The 15,482-nt window shown below is 44.0% G+C and overlaps 1 protein-coding gene across 6 annotated transcripts in view; it reads right to left on the bottom strand.

The window, feature by feature from the left end:
- The window catches only part of tmcc3 (transmembrane and coiled-coil domain family 3), a 150,956-nt gene that overhangs the window by 29,166 nt on the left and 106,308 nt on the right, over positions 1–15,482 (bottom strand). Inside the window, exon 1 of one of the 6 annotated variants that reach the window (XM_068058804.1) lies at positions 9,260–9,286. The exons of 4 other annotated variants lie outside the window; for them this stretch is intronic. The gene's annotated coding sequence lies outside the window, so the exon portion shown is untranslated. Of the gene's footprint in view, positions 1–9,173; positions 9,287–15,482 lie in introns of those variants that run through there. One more of the 6 variants, XM_068058801.1, reaches the window with a different exon arrangement.

The raw sequence follows: 15,482 nt of genomic DNA, 5'->3' as shown, positions 1-15,482 counted from the left end.
GCAGCCATGGTGTTCAGTTACAGCATTAACATTATTTTGAACTGACCAGGCGTATAGGTTCATGAAGGAGTTGCCCAGGTTTGGAGAGAGGACATCATATAATGGGTATGCTGGTACAGTGATTATGTTACTGAACAGGTAACTCAGAAACCTGGACTAATAATCCAGAGAACTGGAGTTCAAATCCCGCCACGATAGTTTGAGAATTCAAATTCAGTTTTAAAACATCTCAAAATTGCCTTGAAGAAGTTCTGCTCTTCTCTCCGACGGGATTTTCGTTTGTCTCTTTTACCTTGTTCACCTTCATTGCTTTCTATTTCCCTCCTGGTGTTTGATAAGGTATCTACCAAAACTCGTTTTCACAGCCACATCTCCTTCAGCTATGTGGCCTGGTCCAATCTAGACCTCCTTTGTTATCTCTTGCCCCACCCCCACCTCACTTGCTTATAACCTGTGACTTTTCGAATATTTGTCAGTTCCGATGAAGGGTCACTGACCCGAAACGTTAACTCTGCTTCTCTTTCCACAGATGCTGCCAGACCTGCTGAGTGGTTCCAGCATTTCTTGTTTTTATTTCAAAATTAAAATGCTGGTTTCAGCAAAAAAGTAACCATGAAGCTGTCTAATTATCATGAAGAAACTGAGTGGTTCACTAATAAATCCAATCAGGAGTTCAAGAGAAATTTCTTTACTCAGAGTGGCGAGAACGTGGAACTCACTACCACAGTGAGTGGTTGGGATGAATAGCATAGATGGATTTAAGGAGAAGTGAGATAAACAGATGAGGGAGGCTGGAATAGAAGGATATGTTGATGGGGTGAGGTGAAATCGGATGGGAGGAGGCTCGTGTGGAGTACCAACACTGGCATGGACCAGTTGGGCTGAATGGCCTCTTTCTGTGCTGTAAATTCAATGTGATGCCCTTTAGGGAGGAAAGCTTCCTGTCCTTATCCAGTCTGGTCTATCTGCGACTTCAATCTCACACCAAAAAGGTTCACTCTTTAACTCCTCTCTAAAGTGGCCTAGCAAGCCACTCATTTGTTAGGAATGGGCAATATATGTTGGCATTGCCCAAGACACCCATACCCCAAGAATGAATAAAACGTATCAGTTACTCCCCACTGTTGTGGGGCGACCTTAAGAAGGGACCACCTTAAGAGTGGACCACCTTAAGATCTGTAAGTGAAGATCAGCAGAAGAACTGATATTGCATCACAGGACGAGTTAGTTGTGGGTGCAGCCCAACAGAGTGAGACATGTGTAGGTGTGCTCATGCAGTAACTGTTTGTATATATAAGTTCTAGTTAAGTTATAATAAAACCCGCATTTTCTTTGGATATTACTTGTAGTCCTGTAAATCTTACAATTGTTCATATACCAAAGGGACAAGTAATATTCGTCCCCACCATGTACCTTTTTCTGTTTCTCAGTGTTCTCCCCCTTTCTCCTGATTGCTGTGTGAGCTCTTGCAGCGCCCCCCCCCCCCCCCCACCAGCTCACTCAACAGGCCAATCTTAATATTTGTTCTCGACAATGAGTACCGTCTGCAGCTATTCGCCATGGGGAAATATCACAGTGAAGGCTGATTTTTCATCTCCTGAGCTCTCCTCCCTTGATATCGACAAACACTCACTTTCCAGCTGAAATCCAGAGGGTAAACTGGCTGATTCCTCTCTCGTCTCCAGCTCAGGGAAGTATTTGGCCCACAGACAGTGTCACACTGCTGCTCACAATGCAGCTCACTGGACCACATCCTGGACTTCCACACTGAAACAGCAGGGGGAGTGTGCGTGCAGCGTTTTTCACACAGTGCCACAGTCTGGGCGAGCAGCCCTCCTACAACAGCGGACCTTGGAGAGTAACTTTACAAAACTTAAAGTCAGGAAGCTAAATGACGCGAGGGGATCATTCTCTGAGTTTATTACGCATCCACACCAATTGCAAACTACCCTTCACATTTCTAATCACTACCAGTGGTCCACATAAGAACATAGGAAATAGGAACAGCTGTAGGCCATTCAGCCCCTCTAGCCTCCTCCGCCATTCAATGAGATCATGGCCTTAACTCCACTTTCCTGCCAGCCCTCCTTGTAGATCAAAAATCTGCTGTGTCCCGGTGCTAATTTACAATAAATGTCTTATTTCTGGGGAGCAGGAGGCTGTTTTAAATGCTCTGCACTGTACTAGTCTCCTACTGTACCCAGTCCTGTTTACATCAGCAACTAGGCCACTTCAGAAGGCAGTAAGAAATAACCACAGATTGCAGTGCCTGAAAGACATTAGTGGACAAATTGTTCCTACAACAATCCAGCAGCTTCCAGCCCACAACTTACCAGTTTCACTGAATTCAGTTTCTACAACGAGCTGTGGTGAGATTATGAAGTCAGCTCACTAGTCCAGTACAATAGCCACTACTCCACTGTACCCCTTGTCTTTACATGCTCCTATTCTTCTGATACATCCTTGAATTTGGAACATGGGGTTTCCCAATGGGAATTTCCTTTAATTCATATTTTTTTGAAAAAGGAAAGGAACAGTAAAGGGATACGAGGTAAGTCAGATTATACCAGAGGCAGTCTGAAGGTGCCTTTTTATTTAGAGAGATACAGCACTGAAACAGGCCCTTCGGCCCACCGAGTCTGTGCCAACCAACAACCACCCATTTATACTAATCCTACATTAACCCCATATTCTCTACCACATCCCCACCATTCTCCTACCACTTACCTACACTAGGGGCAATTTACAATGGCCAATTTACCTATCAACCTGCAAGTCTTTGGCTGTGGAAGGAAACCGGGAGCATCCAGCGGAAACCCACGCAGACACAGGGAGAACTTGCAAACTCCGCTCAGGCAGTACCCAGAACTGAACCTGGGTCGCTGGAGCTGTGAGGCTGCAGTGCTGACCACTGTGCCGCCCTGTTATTGGCCTGACAATCATACTTGCAAGTAATATGCCTTTCTCTGGCAGTGACAGTGCTTACACAGGCTCCAGGTCAGCAGACAGCTAAATGCAGTGTTGTGCCATCTGCTGCATGTACTACAGCCAGCAGTGTCCCAGAGGCAGCAGCAGTGCTCCCTCAAGTCCTCTTCCTTTGTCTTCTCCAGACATGTCTCAGGAGAGAGTGCCCTGGGGTGGCAAGAGGGACATCCACCTCACTACCACCTCTGCTTCGACAGTCGTCAAAGAGAAGGCTGGAGTGTTTCAGCGCTTCATCACTTGAGCACGGACTTCATCTCCTTTTACTGAAATCCAGTCAAAGCCACTCAGCCCCTCGAACCTGTACTGCCATTCAATTAGATCATAGCTGATCTGTACCTCAACTCCATTTACCCATCTTTGACCCATATTCCTTGATACCCTTAACCAACAAAGATCTATCATTCTCAGTCCTGAAAGCTCCAACTGACACCTAGCATCTACATCCTTTTGGGGAAGAGAATTCCGGATTTCCAAAACCGTTTGTGTGAAGCAGTGATTTCTGATTTGAGCCCTGAATAGCCTGGCACTAATTTTAAGATTGTGCCCCTTTGTTCTGGATTTCCTCACCAGAGGAAAAAGCTTCCCTATATTGTCATGTAGGCCCCCACCTGCCAAGAATGAGGCACATTAATTTTGCCACTTGAACATTGATTTTACACTGTTACTGGAGTAAAGAAAGAACTTGCTTTTTTTAAAAAACAGACCCTTGACTTTAAAGGCATTTGCATACTTACAGACGGTGCTTAAAAGGGACAAAAGACATTCAATCCACAATGGACTTTTGATTACCAGACATTGAAGGTGGAAGAGTTAGCATTCCAGGTTGACTGCTTAGATAGCCGAATACACAAACGGACATGACTAACCTGCTGGGCGACCTGAGTTTTTTTGAATTTGAACTTGCCACAGAGTTTTGAACTGGGAGAAAGCGGTTTGCTCCTGGACTGAAAAGACCTCTCGTGCTGGCTCGCCACAGCCTCTCCTGTCTGCCCCATCTCTTTCTCACGGAACTGAAACTCACTGAAGATACATGAACCCCAAGCGAGAAAAGTCTCCTACAGTGAACAAGGTTTACGAAGAATACTGGGCCCCAACGAAAAGCAAGAATTACCTACAAGCAAGGACTCTACAGTGAGCTCGAAGCACAGTAACAAGAAACTCTTTAAATATTGCCTCAAACCTCTCCACTTTATTTTTCCTCTGCTCTCTTCTGTCTCTATTTGCATCTGCGTATCGCGTATGCATGCTAACGTGGGGCACAGTGTGTATCCATGGGCGTTAACCGAATTAGAGTTTAAGTTTAGGTTTTAATAAATTTCACTTTTCTTCTTTAAACCTAAGAAAGCCTGCTGTGTTCATTTCTTTGCCTTATAATTGGAAAGCAGTGAACAAGGATTCACCAAGGGAGAGCTCAACATACGGTGTGTTTAAAATTAAATCCTGTTACAGTAAGACCATGTGAAGGCTGAAAGGGAACCCTAGAGACCTTTCACACCAGGTCATAACAATATCTACCCTATCAGATCCCTTTATCTGTTAAACATCTCCACAGTTATTTTGCCAGGGTTGAAATATACAATGGACCAGAATTTTCAGAATAAATAATAGTGTCTGAAAGACGCTTGCGATTATCAATGTGAAAATTGTCCACCAACCTGTGGCAAGGAAGAGATACCCTATGAATTGCTACAAGTTGCTTCATGAAAATGACATTTTGTCCTCAACCTCTCCGTGGGTTTCATGAAGTTGCTGCATTATTGACGTAAATAATCTTTTAACAACGTGATCATTATTAATGACTGCCAATCGATCTTTCTGGCCCAGAAAGTGAGCAACTAAAAGTGTGCAGTCTCATTCTTTCAGGTAGTGAATTTTTGTTGGAGATTTAAAAATGTTGCATTTAAATGTATTAAAAATTTTTTCTTTCTTTTCCTTTCTGACACCTTTTGTCTCTCCTTCTTAATCCAATCTTTTTTTCCCTCACTTTATTTCTCTTTCTGGACCTGATTTTACATTGAATTAATTTCCTCTAATTTACCCTCCTTCTCCATCCTTCCTCTGTTTACTTCTCAATCATTAAATCTCATTGGTTAAGGAGATACACTGTTTGGCCCATTGTTCACCAAGGTCCCAGATGCCCTGTTGCCTTCGCCATGCTGTTATCAGTTCACACTTCCAGGGTAAAAAATTTTGAACTGAAGGGTGTAGAAAAAAGTCCAACTAACTGGGCATTGTGAGATGACACATTTCAGCACATTCTGGCCCATTAAGATATATTAGCAGCTTTCACAAAGGCTATCTTCATGTGGCCACATCCCTCTACATGTGAATTCCTGCCTCCTACCCCTTTGGCCAAACATCAGGCCCAATATGAGCCAGGAGCAGATCCACAATATGTAAATGGAGGTAATGCCATGTTATCAGGTGGGGTCAGCATCTTAATAGGAAAGCAGGTGCTGTGAAATTGCTACCCAAATAACACACAATCTGAGCTCCAGCAGGTACGCTGCTTGCTCAGCAACTCCCTCCCAAAAGTCCTCCTTAGATATGCTAGAGGACGGAGGATTGCAAATATTACACCACTGTTCAAAAAAGGGGAGAGGGATAAACCCAGCAACTGCGGGCCAGTGAGCCTAACATCAGTGGTGGGGAAGCTTTTAGAGATAATAATTTGGGGCAAAATTAATTGACTCTTGGAAAAGTAAAGGCTAATAAATAAAGTTAGGGCAGATTTGTTAAAGGAAAATCATGTTTGACTAACTTGATTGAAGCAAGGGAGAGGGTGGATGAGAGTAGTACAGTTGAAGTCGACTTTCAAAAGGCATTTGATAAAATACTGCAAATAAGCTTGTTGGCAAAATTAAAGCCCAAAGGATTAAAGGAACAGTGGCAGCATGGAAACAAAATTGACTAAGGGATAGAAAGCACAGAGTTGTGGTGAATGGTTGTTTTTCAGACTGAAGGGAAGTATACCCCAGGGGCCAGTATTAGGACCATTGCTCTTTTTTATATATATTTATGGACTTGGGTATACAGGGAATAACTTCAAAGTTTGCAGTTGACACAAAACTCAGAAATGTAGTAAACAATATGGAAGGATAATAAAAGACTTCAGGAAGGACATCGATAGATTGGTGAAATGGGTAAACACATGGCAGATGAAATTTAATGCAGAGAATTGTGAAGTGATTCATTTTGGTAGGAAGAATGAGGAGAGACAATATAAAATAAATGGTGCAATTTTAAAGGGGGTGCAGGAACAGAGAGATCTGGGGGTATATGTACACAGATCTTTGAAGGGGCAGGAGAAATTGAGAACGCTGTTAAAAAAGCATATGTGATCTTCGGCTCTATGAACAGACGCACAGAGTGCAAAAGTAAGGAGGTTAAGCTAAACTTTTACAAACCACTGTATAGGCTCAGCTGGAGTATTGTGTTCAGTTCTGAGCACTTCACTTTCTAAAGAATGGCAAGGCCTTGAAGAGAGTGCAGAAAAGATTTACGAGAATGGTTCCAGGGATGAGGGACTTCAGTTATAAAGAAACACTAGAGGAGCTGTGGCTGTTCTCCTTAGAGCAGAGAAGGTTAGAGGAGATTTGATAGAAGTGTTATATAGGAAAATAGGAACAGGAATAAGCCATTTGGCCCTTCAAGCCTGCTCCGCCATTCAAGGGCGGCACAGTGGTTAGCACCGCAGCCTCACAGCTCCAGCGGCCCGGGTTCAATTCTGGGTACTGCCTGTGCAGAGTTAGCAAGTTCTCCCTGTGACCGCGTGGGTTTTCGCCGGGTGCTCCGGTTTCCTCCCACAGCCGAAGACTTGCAGGTTGATAGGTAACTTGGCCGTTATAAATTGCCCCTAGTATAGGTAGGTGGTAGGGGAATTGAGGGAAGTTGGGGATGTGTTAGGAATATGGGATTAATGTAGGATTAGTATAAATGGGTGGTTGATGGTCGGCACAGATGCGGTGGGCCGAAGGGCCTGTTTCAGTGCTGTATCTCTAAAAAAAAATAATAAGACCATGGCTGATCTGATTGTGGTCTCAACTACACTTTTCTGTCTGCCCCCCATAACCCTCAACTCCCTTGTCTATCAAAAATCTATCTAACTCAGCCTTGAATAAACTCAATGACCCAGCCTCCACTGCTTTCTGGTGAAGAGAATTCCACTCACTAATGACCCTCTGAGAAAAAAATTCTTCTCATCCCCATCTTAGAAGGGAGACCTCTTATTCTTAAACTGTGTCCCCTAATTCTAGTCTCCCCACAAGAGGAAACATGCTCTCAGCATCCACTCTCTCAAGTGCCCTCAAGATCTTATATGTTTCAATAAGATCACCTCTCATTCTTCTAAACTCCAATGGGTATAGGCCCAATCTGTTCAACCTTTCTTCATGAGAAAAGTTTTCATTTTAGGACTGAGTTGTGGGAACATTCTCTGAACTGCTTCTAATGCAATTATATCCTTTTCAAATAAGGAAACCAAAACCGTACACAGTACTCCAGATGTGGTCTCACCAATGTCCTGTACAGCTGCAGCAAAACTTCCTTACTTTCATATTCTATTCCCCTTGCAATAAACACCAACATTCCATTTGCCTTCCTATTCACTTGCTGTAGCTGCACACTAACTTTTTGTGATTCATGTACCAGGACACACACATCCCTCTGCACCACCTTCACTGTCACTGGGTCAAAGTCCTGGAACTCCCTTCCTAACAGCACTGTGGGTGTACCTACCCCAAATGGACTGCAGCGGTTCAAGAAGGCAGCTCACCACCACCTTCTCAAGGGCAATTAATGATGGGCAATAAATGCTGGCCAGCGTTGCCCACATCCCATGAATGAATTTTTAAAAACACAAATTTAAGGTGATTGGCAAAAGAACCAGAGGCAACATGAGGAAACTATTTTTATGCAGCAGTTTCTGGAATATACTGCCTGAAAGCAGATTCAATAATAACTTGCAAATAAGAATTGAGTAAAAACTTGAAGTGAAACAAATTGCTGGGCTATGGGGAAAGAGCAGTGGAATGGGACTAATGGGATAGTTTTACCAAGGAGCCGATGGGCTAAATGGCCTCCCTCTGTGTTGTATTACTCTAGGATACGATGGAGAATGGCAAATCTTCCCCTGAGACCACTGTGAGAATGGTGTGAACAGCAGGGTTCTGCCTCAATTTGAACTGTTGTTTTAAATATTATCTCATTTCTAAATATTGAGCTTAAAAAGCTGTGGCCCAGTTGGTAGCTCTTTCAGTTCTGAGTTAGGAGGTTGTGAGTTCAAGTCCCACTCCAGAGATGTGAGTACATAATCTGGGCTGACACTTCAGTGCAGTACCGAGGGAGTGCTGCACCATCGGAGGCACCGTCTTTCTGATGAGAGGTCAAACTGAGTGTAAAAGATCCGGTAGGCACTATTTTGAAGAAGAGCAGGGGAGTTCTCCCCAATGTCCTGGCCAATATTTATTCCTTAATCAACATCACAAAAACAGATTATCTGGTCACTGTCTCATTGCTGTTTGTGGGATCTTACTGTGTGCAAGTTAGCTTCTACACTACAACAGTGACCACACTTCAAAAGTACTGTAAAAGCAGTTTGGGATGTTCGGAGCTTTAAAAAAAAAGGCAACCTAATGTAGGGATCACGTTAAGGAATAACATAATCATATACAATCTGCAATCGACACACAGTTCCAATACACAAGTCTCTCTCCATACAAACGAGAAATGATTCAGATGCACTCGACACTCGATCGCAATAGCAGTCTCACACAGCTACTTACAGCTTTACCCTGAGAGACCTCTTTGACGAATTGCCAGATTAAATTTACAGCACTTTGCTGCCTGTTTTTGCACAGACATTGCTCCTGCTCAGAGAGCCAGAAAATAATGCCCCAATATTGAACAATACAATAAACAAAACATGACCACTCCTATCCAAATATCCAATCAAAAAAATAACTACTGTATCAAGAAGTGATCATCCTTTGGTGTCCAGAGGCAGAATTCTGCTGAGCTGTTCAATTCTTTATATCTGATATATGCTATTTAACGCATTCCTCTGCAGTGCGAAGGGTAATCAGTGACAAGTTAACTATCCAAGCTGAAGTTATTCCAGATATTAGACTGTTTCCAAAATAAACTACTACTTATCGATAAATACTTCCACCTTCGCCAAGTCTCCTTACCTTCCTTCCAGAGAGTCTTAAAAAAAAGTCTTAATGAATCTGCTCTCTGCTCCTAGTGAGTACGAAGAAACTTGTCAAACCTGTACCTGTTCCTGCTCCGCAATAACATACCGAGGCTGCCAGGTGGTTCTAAAGCAAGGCGGAGCAGGTTCCAGTGGCCCTGGAGTCTGCTGGAAGAAAAAGTATTGTAGACTCCTGATCCACTGGTTCTGCTCCGCATGTCCAGGTTTTCATGCTCTCCCTCTCCAATTTAGCTGACACGTTTTAACCATCCACACATGCCTTGTTCCGATGAAAGGTCACAGACTTGAAACGTTAACTCGATTTCCCTCTCCACAGGTGCTGCCAGACCTGCTGTGTATTTCCAGCACTTTCTGTTTCTTTTTATCAAAAATTCCTTGGGTTGAGTAGCTGTTGTTTATTTCTCTCATAGAACATAGAACAGTACAGGCCCTTCGGCCCACGATGTTGTGCCGAACCTTCAAGATGCCTCCTTTTATGTGGCCCAGGGGTAGCTCTTTTGCCTCTGAATCAGAAGGTCTTTGCGTTCATGTCCCACTCCAAAGACTTGAATGCATAATCCAGGCTGGCACTCCAGTGCAGTACTGAGGGTGTGTTGCACTGTTGGAGGTGCCATCTTTTGGAATGAGATGTTAAACCGAGGCCCCGGCTGCCCTCTCAGATGAACATAAAAGATCCCATGGAACTATTTTGAAGATGAGCAGGGGAGTTCTCCCTGGCCAATATTTATCCCTCACCAACATTGTTAAAACAGATTAGCTGGTCAGTATTTCATTGTTATTCGTGGATTCTTGCTGTATGCAAATTAATTGACATGTTTCCTATATTACAACAGTGAGTACACTTCAAAAAGTACTTCATTGGCTGTGAAGCACTTTGGCCATCCTGAGATTGTGAAAAAGAGCTTTACAAATGCAAGTCTTCTTTATATAGAAATTGCTAGTTGAGTAAAAGTCTGTCTGGTTCACTATCATCCTGGTAGCTACATGATAATGGAGTATTTGTTAGATTAATATAATTTCCATAGTTAACCATCTCCTGGTCTCCAACCAATCACTTTACACTTATCCTGTTACTTGTGTCGGTGTTCTCTCACTCCCTCACTCTGTTCCCTCTTAGCAGTTCTGCAGCAGAACTGTGCCTGAAATATGACAAGTTTTTGGGACTTTACAGTCACAAGGTTTCCAGCACTATCTGGGAGAGAAATTTGTTAATGAAATGGTGCAACGTAGACGTACGTCAAATTCCCCAAGGGAAGGCAGCACTGTTCTAGCCCCCCGCATGACCCGTGGCACTACCTACCCCCAGGGAATCTACATAAGTCTGTGTAGCAGTGCCAGAGACTCTCACTGTCTGTACTCACTGTGTGACTGCGTAACAGACTCTCACTGTCTGTACCCACTCTGACTGTACAAGAGGCTCTACTGTCTGCACTCACAGTACTCACTGTGTGACTGTGTAACAGACTCTCACTGTCTGTACCCACTCTGACTGTACAGGAGGCTCTACTGTCTGTACTCACAGTACTCACAGTGTGACTGTACAACTGCCTCTCACTGTCTGTAACTGTGTAATAGGTTATCACTGTCTGTACTCACTGATGGTACAACAGCCTCTCACTGTCTGTACTCACAGTGTGACTGTACAACAGCCTCTCACTGTCTGTAACTGTAACAGGATATCACTGTTTGTACTCACTGTGTGACTGTGTAACAGACTCTGACTGTACACACTGTCTGACTGTATTACAGGCTCTCACTGTCTGTACTCACTACATGACTGTGAAACAGGTTCTCATCGTCTGTACTCTGTGATTATTTAACCGGCTCTCAGTGTCTGTTCACACTGTGACTGTACAACAGGCTCTCACTGTCTGTACTCACTGACTGTACAACAGGCACTGACTGTGTAACAGGTTCTCACTGTACTCATTGTATGACTGAGTAATAGACTCTCACTGTGTGCCTGTATAACATACACTCACTGTCTGTACTCACTGTCTTATAGGCTCTCACTGTACGCACTGTGTAACAGTCTCTCACTGTCTGTACTCACTGTGTAACAGACTCTCACTGTACTCACTGTCTTACAGGCTCTCACTGTCTGTATGTACCTTTGTGAATGTACAACAGGCTCTCACTGTCTGTACTCACTGTGTGACTGTGTAACAGGTTCTCATTGTCTGTACTCACTGTGTGACAGACTCTCACTCTGTACACACCATGTGACTGTACAACAGGCTGTCACTGTCTGTAACTGTGTAACAGGCTATCACTGTCTGTTCTCACTGTGTGACTGTGTAACAGGTTCTCACTGATTGCACGCACTGTGTGACTGTGTAACAGGCTCTCACTGTCTGTACCCACTGTGTGATTGTAACAGACTCTCACTGTTTGTACTCACTGCCTGACTGTCTTACAGGCTCTCAAGTCTGTACACACCTTTGTGACTGTACAACAGGCTCTTGCTGTCTGTACTCACTGTGTGACTTTACAACAGGCTCTCACCGTCTGTACTCACTGTGTGACTGTACAACAGCTTCTCACTGTCAGTAACTGTGTAACAAGCTATCAATGCCGGTACTGACTGACTGTACAACAGGTTCTCACTGTCTGTACTCACTGCATGACTGTGTAACAGGTTCTCAGTGCCTGTACTAACTGTGTGACTGTGTAACAGGTTATCACTGCCTGTGCTCACTGACTGTACAACAGGCTCTCACTGTCTGTACTCACAGTGTGACTGTACAACAGCCTCTCACTGTCTGCAACTGTGTAACAGGCTATCACTGGCCGTACTCACTGACTGTACAACAGTTTCTCACTGTCTGTACTCACTGTGTTACTGTGTAACAGACTCTCACTGACTGTACTCAGTGACTGTATTACAGGCGCTCACTGTCTGTAGGCACCTGTGTGACTGTACAACAAGCTCTTACTGTCTGTACTCACTGCATGATGGTACAACAGTGTCTCAGTGTCTGTACTCACTGTGTGACTGTTTAACAGGCTTTCACTGTCCATATGCACCATGTTACTGTACAACAGGCTCTCACTGTCTGTAACTGTGTAACAGGCCCTCACTGTCTGTACTCACTTTTTGACTGTGTAACGGGTTCGCATTGTAATCACTGTGTGACTGTATTACAGGCTCTCTCTGTCTGATGTGGTTTATTTGGACTTTCAGAAGGCTTTCAGCAAAGTCCCACATAAGGGATTAGCATGTAAAATTAAAGCGCATGGGATTGGGGGTAGTGTATTGCGATGGATAGAAAATTGGTTGGCAGACTGTAAACAAAGAGTAGAGATAAATGGGTCTTTTTCCGAATAGCAGGCAGTGACTAGTGGGGTACCGCAGGGCTCGGTGCTAGGACCCCATCTATTCACAATATATATTAACGATTTAGATGAGGGAACTGAATGTAATATCTCCAAATTTGCAGATGACACAAAACTGGGTGGGAGGGCGAGTTGTGAGGAGGATGCAGAGAGGCTTAAGGGTGATTTGGACAAGTTGAGTGAGTGGGCAAATGCATGGCAGATGCAGTATAATGTGGATAAATGTGAGGTTATCCACTTTGGTAGCAAAAACAGGAAGGCAGATTATTATCTGAATGGCTATAAACTGAGAGAGGGGAATATGCAGCGAGACCTGGGTGTTCTCGTACACCAGTCACTGAAGGTAAGCATACAGGTCCAACAAGCGGTAAAAAGGCAAATGGTATGTTGGCCTTCATAGCGAGAGGATTCGAGTACAGGAGCAGGGATGTCTTGCTGCAATTATACAGGGCCTTGGTGAGGCCACACCTGGAACATTGTGTGCAGTTTTGGTCTCCTTATCTGAGCAAGGATGTTCTTGCTATAGAGGGAGTGCAGCAAAGGTTTACCAGACTGATTCCTGGGATGGTGGGACTGACGTATGAGGAGAGATTGAGTCGGTTAGGATTATATTCGCTGGTGTTCAGAAGAGTGTGGGGGGAAATCTCATAGAAACCTATAAAATGCTAACAGGACTTGACAGGGTAGATGCAGGAAGGATGTTCCCGATGGTGGGGAGTCCAGAACCAGGGGTCATAGTCTAAGGATACAGGGTAAACCTTTCAGGACTGAGATGAGAAGAAATTTCTTCACCCAGAGAGTGGTGAGCCTGTGGAATTCGCTACCACAGAAAGCAGTTGAGGCCAAAACATTGTATGTTTTCAAGAAGGAGTTAGATCTAAGTCTTGGGTCTAAAGGGATCAAAGGGTATGGGGCGAGAGCGGGAACAGGTTACTGAGTTGATCAGCCATGATCATAATGAATGGCGGAGCAGGCTTGAAGGGCCAAATGGCCTACTCCTGCTCCTATTTTCTATGTTTCTATGTCTGTACTCATTGACTGTACAACAGGCTCTTACTGTGTGTACTCACTGTATGACTGTGTAACAGACTCTCACTGTCTGTACTCACTGTGTGACTGCACAACAACCTCTCACTGTCTGTAACTGTGTAACAGGCTATCACTGCCTGTACTCACTGTACAACAGGTTCTCACTGTCTGTACTCACCGTGTGACTGTGTAATAGTTTCTCACTGTCTGTACTCACTGTGTTTCTGTACAACAGGCTCTCACTAGTACTCACTGTGTGACTGTGTAATAGACTTTGACTGTCTTTACTCACTGTGTAACAGACTCTCACTGTCTGTACTCACTATGTGACAGTACAACAGGCTCTCACTGTCTGTACTCACTGTGCAACTGTATAACAGGCTCTCACTGGCTGTACTTACTGTGTGACTGTGCAACAGGCTCTCACTGTCTGCGCTCACTGTGTGGCTGTATAACAGGCTCTCACTGGCTGTACTCACTGTGTGACTGTGCAACAGGCTCTCACTGGCTGTACTCACTGGGTGACTGTGCAACAGGCTCTCACTGGCTGTACTCACTTATTGTACTGCATCGTGACATATTTCCTTTGCCCTCTATTGAACTGGATGTCAATTGTGGGGGCGAGCTGGACTTTAGGATATGTCTAAAATCTGTGGGCACTCTGGAACTTTGGCCTCTGGTGCATTTCAGCTTAGAGACTCTTTATAAAGTACCACACCCAATTTAAGCATGCAGTGATAATTTTGCAAATGATATGAACAGAAAGTTTGGCAACCACTCAATGGTGCTTTCTCAACTATGCTGTTAACCTGTGCACATTAACCATGTCAGCATTTCTATAAAATAGCAATAATATCCATCCCAACAATATTTAACGGTCTGATTTGTGTAAATAAACACTTTGTTGACGTCAATGTTCTCTGTGCTTGAGTAAAAAGAATGAAAGAACTTACATTTATATAGCGCCTTTCACAATCTTTGGGCATCCAAAGCACTTTACAGCTAATGAAGCGCACTTGAAGTGTAGTCACTGTTGTGGGAAACATGGCAGCCAATTTGTGCACAGCAAGATCCCACAAACAGCAATGAGATAATGACCAGAGAATCTGTTTTAGTGATGTTGGTTGAGGGATAAATATTGACCAGGGAGAACCTGCTGCTCTTCTTGGAATCATGCTATGGGATTTTTAACGTCGACCTGAGAAGGCCCACGGGTTCTCAGATTACTGTCTCATCTGAAAGGTGTCACCTCTGACAGCGCTGCACTCCTTCAATACTGCACTGCATTGTCAGCCTAGTCTCTGTGCCCAAGTTTCTGGAGTGGGACCTGAACCCACTTTCTGATTCAAGCAGGAGTGCTACCACTCAGCCAAGGCTGGCAGCTTAATTTAAAGTGTAGGTGCAGACAAGTCGTATTTGTAAACTGCTTCACGGCACAAACACATAACAATATTAACCTCATTTTGAGCAAAAGATTCTGCAGGTTTTTTCAAGCAAAACGTGTAAAATGGACTCTGCTGGACTCTGGACATCACAAGAGTACTTACTGCCATCATTGGAAAAATAAAACGATCTTTATTTGCTGCAAAACAGTGTTAATCGAGCTTGCTGGTGTGAACAGTAGCTAAAGGCCTGAGTCAGTCTGGCTCACATGCTCCAGGCTACTGGTGTTGCAATCAGAAGGGGTGTAGTGGCAGGAAGAATTCCAAGGAAGAACTAGAAGTAAATATGTTTTGTGCTCAAAGCAAGGTAGAGCTCTTGGAAAGCAGGCTACTGCTTGTCCTTCTTCATTTGACTCATCGTTGAATCAGTCCTCAAATTCCGCAACAATCTCCCAGCCAGACAGACAGACAGGTGCCAACTCAGTCAAAGAGTCATTTATGGCATAGAAAGAGACCATTTGGCTAGCTCACCGCGGAGC

Source organism: Heterodontus francisci, chromosome 27 (assembly GCF_036365525.1).
Source record: "Heterodontus francisci isolate sHetFra1 chromosome 27, sHetFra1.hap1, whole genome shotgun sequence".
In the NCBI taxonomy this organism is placed as follows: Eukaryota; Metazoa; Chordata; class Chondrichthyes; order Heterodontiformes; family Heterodontidae; genus Heterodontus; species Heterodontus francisci.
This window is presented reverse-complemented; position numbering and strand designations above follow the sequence as displayed.